Here is a 4,508-nt window from a genome sequence, read left to right on the forward strand (position 1 = left end):
TCAGGTTCTTGATCTCCATCAAAATCTACCTTCAAGATGTGTTCAGTGGTGTGAAGTCCTCGAATCGTTAAGGGCTCCAAGAATAATGGAATGGCTTCCTGTCAAGCTTCTGCTTCTTCGGTTGGACGGTTGAGTGATCCTCTCTAGTCCTTTTTGGGTCTATCCTCTCCTTTCACTTCTCCGCCATTCCCTTCTCACCAGTGATATACTTATTGGCCTGAGTGAGGAGCTCGGAGAAGTCATGGTGGAACTTTTTTGAGAGGAAGAAGTAGAAACTATTTACTTTTAGTCTTTTCTTGAGAGCTGACATCATGATCGAGTGGTCCGGATTGTGAACTTCCAATATAGCCACTCTAAAGTGACTCATGTAGCTTCAGAGAGATTCTCCATCCTTCTACTTAATGGAGAAGAGGGCATTAGTATCTTTTTTTAGCATTTATCTATTCTAAAATTGAGCAGTGAATTGACAACCGAAGTTCTTGAAGGAGTGGATGGAGTTCAGTTGAAGTCAGGTATACCAAACTCGAGCAGTACCTTAGAGAGTGATAGAGAAGGACTTGCACATCCGTATATCCAAGGCCCCTTGCAACATCATAAGGGCTTTGAAACTCTCCAAATAGTCGTAGGGGTCGGCTATGCCATCATAGACTCCTATGGATAGTGCCTTGAAGCGACGGGGGATTGGCTTCTCCATGATTCGCTCCAAGAAAGGAAGGTGAGTAGTAAACAAGAGCTCTCCTTCTAGAGCCAACTAATGTTGATGCAAGACCTCGAAGTAGCGGTCCACCTCTTCGATCTTCTGATCTAACACATCATATTGATACACGAAGGTGGGGAGGTAAAGCTATGTTCGTGATTGTTCCACCTCGTTGAGCAAGAAAGCCAAATCGTAGAGCCGTGGGCCACTTGAATCTAAGAAATTATTATCTAGATTCAACCTACTAGTATAGGTGTAGATCGCCTATAGTAGTATGGAGCTCCAGTACTTATTAATTAAAAAATAAAAAGAAATCCAAACTCTGATTTCCATCAATGTACCGATACTCATATTATTTAAGTCGTGCAATTTATCAAAAAAAAAAAAAAAAAACTCAAAACAATTAAATGCTATCTAGCGTCCTCTTCTATCGATCGCTTCAGGCAACCTGAGTGCCGCTCTCTCTACTCACGGCCTTTCCAAGTCTAGGATCCACTTGGGGCATTGACACTCGTGCCATGGATCTTGCACTTGACCACCATCAAATTGGAGTCATTGAATGGTAGATATCTGGTGTTGAGGACACATGGGATCATGCTCCAGGACCAGATGATGATCTTCCTTATTATCTCATTGATGGAATATGAAGATTTTATTGATGGCTTTAGATTACTTCCTTCCAGGTCCCTCGTTATTTCATTGATGGCTTTTCTTGTTGTGCTATGGTTCATCAGCTTTACGTTTTGCTTCTTAAAAAGTTCGGCTAAATTACCATATCACTTACCTGGATGGTGACATCGAGATTGGGCAAGTGGTGCCCAAAGGGGTCTCCAGTGGACGGAGTGATGCTGGGAATGCCTGAAGTGATAAAGGTGGATGCGGCTAGAGTTTGGAGTTCTTTTACCTTTTTTTTTATTTAGGAGGGATTGTAGCTCCACATGATGGATTGCTATAGGTTGGATCCACAGTTGAGCTGGTAGATCCGATCTAGGCAATAATTTCTCTACTAGAATCCTCAACGGGCATCGGAGATAGGGGTTATATCTTTCATGCAGAAAAAGGATTTCCCTTCATTCGCATGAGTCCATCCGTTGGATCGCGCAACAATCGCTTTGAGATTTATGACAAAATTTTGGGATGCTTTGAGAGTTGTACGAGGTGCGATCCAACAGTCGATGTTGTAGAAGAAGTTCCATTGCTCTTTGGTGCAAAAGGTACGATCCGAATTCTTGTGAAACTAAGATTTTTAACTTGGGTCGGCAAAAGGCCGGTGATGTTGTCAGAAAAGAATGGCAGCTGTTGACTCAATGTCCTATGTTTACTTTTAAGATTTATTTAGTTCGTAAAAAAAATTTTTCTTTCCGTAAATATTATTGCTGGGAAGTTGATTTCGAAAAATATGATGTTTTTGAAAATAATTTTAATATATTTAATTTATTATAAAAAATAATTTATTTTTAAAATAATTCATATTTGATTAAATATTTATTTTTATAAAAAAATATTTAAAATACTATCATATTTATATTTATATTTATATTTATATAATATAGAAAGATAATATCGAAACGTAGTTTCAAAAAAAAAAATCTTCAAATTTCATCGCATGAGAATTTCAAAAACTCATCTCCCTTATGAATTTTTCTTTCCCATTAAATATGGATATATATATATTTTTTTTTAAAAGCTCCAACCAAATAAGAATTTTTTTTTCACTTTGTGGGAATTACATTTTTCTCCTCCAATTCCCGCAAACCAAAATTGTCCTCGATAGAAAAATATTTAGCCTTATCTATTTGCATGTAAAGATTGTATCATTTCACATGAATCAACCACTGGATTGTGCAATGGTCACATAGAGATCTATGCAAAAAAAATCTGTAGAGCTTTGATAGCCATGCAGGATGTGATCCAATGATCGATATATGTGATAGAAGATCTTACATTCTTTGGGGTGAAATACACAACCCAGGCTCATGGACGGGCGATGCTACCAGGACAAGAATGGCAGCTATTGACCTAATGTCCTATTTTTTATTTTTAGTGAAAAACATTTAGCCTTATTTGCTCGCATGCAGGGTTGTATCTTTTATGCAAAAAAAGAAAAAAGATTCCCCTTCCTAATCCGCCATTGGATTATGTAACAGTAGCATCGAGTTCTACGCAAAAAAAAAAAAAATCTAACATGTTTTGATAGCCATTAATGATGCGAAGTTGATATATGTGAAAAAAGATTCATCGTTCTTTGGCATAAAGTGGATAACCCAGGCTCGAGGGAAGGTGGAGTCATCAACTCAAGTCAGCAAAGGTGGATGCTGCCAAGATAGAGATGGCAGCTATTGACCCAACATCCTATTTTTTATTTTTGAGAAAATATTTAGCTTTATTTATTCATGCAGAGATTGTATCTTTCATGCAAAAAAAGAAAAAAAAAATACCCCTTCCTAATCCACTATTGGATTGTGCGACAATTACATCAAGGTCATACCAAAAAAAAATCTGAAGTGCTTTGATAGCCATGCAAGATGTGATCCGATGATCGACATATGTGAAAGAAGATCCACCATTCTTTGGTGCGAAGTGTACAAACCAGATCCGTGGAAAGGCGGAGTCATGCTCAGGTCAGCAAAGACGGGATGTTGCCGAGATAGGGATGGCAGCTATTGACCTAACATCCTATTTTTTATTTTTGAAAAAATATTTAGCCTTATTTGTTCGTAATCTGAAGTGCTTTGATAGCCATACAGAATGTGATCCGATGATCGATATATGTAAAAGAAGATCCATCATTCTTTGGCATGAAGTATGCAACCTAGGCCCATGGAAAGGCAGAGTCATCAGCTCAGGTCAGCAAAGGTGGGCAATGCTGTCAAGACAGGGATGACAGACCCAACATCCTATTTTTTTATTTTTAAAAAAATATTTAACCTTATTTATTTACATGCAAAGAAAAAAAAATCTCCTTTCTAATCCGTCATTGGATTGTGCAATGATAACATCAAGATCACACCAAAAAAATATTTGAAGTGCTTTGATAGCCAGATGTGATGATCGACAAATGTGAGAGAAGATCAATCATTCTTTGGTACGAAATATACAATCCAGGCCATAGGTGGGATGACAGCTATTGACCCAATTTTTTTTTTTTTTTTTTTTAGTGGGAAAATATTTAGCCTTATCTGTTTGCATGCAAGGTTGCATCTTTCGCGCAAAAAAAAAAAAAAAAAAAGAAGATTCTCCTTCCTAATCCGCCATTTGATTGCACGATGGTCGCATCAGGATCTATACAAAAAATCCTGAAGTGCTTTCACAGCCGTGTGGGATGTGATCCAATAATCGGCGTACGTGAAAGAAGACCCAAATGTACAATCCAGGTCCACGAGAAGTCGGAGTCATTAGATCGCATCAACAAAGGCGGACGATGCTAGCGGGACAGGCCCATGGGAAGTTGGAGCCATTTGATCGGATCAACAAAGGCGGGCTATACTACCAGGACTGGGACGCCAGCTATTTATTTTAGTATTCTTTTTTTCATTTTTAGTGGAAAACGTTAACCTTATCCATTTGCACGCAGGAATGTAATCTGAATGCTGGCTGCCTGAAATTATTGCCTGCCCGGGTAGATCAGCACAAATCTCGGAGCATGTTCACGGTGGATAAGTCCAATCGGCAAATCGTGAAATTCACGGGTTACTGTGAAGTGTTATCCACCGTGGAATTTGAGTGCCCTGATCTCGGTCCAGGCAATAATTTTTGGGATTGTTACAACTACTGTAGCCCTCGATGATATTTGTCTGATGGTATTATTAGA

Source organism: Elaeis guineensis, chromosome 13, assembly GCF_000442705.2.
Source record: "Elaeis guineensis isolate ETL-2024a chromosome 13, EG11, whole genome shotgun sequence".
NCBI classification, from domain to species: Eukaryota; Viridiplantae; Streptophyta; class Magnoliopsida; order Arecales; family Arecaceae; genus Elaeis; species Elaeis guineensis.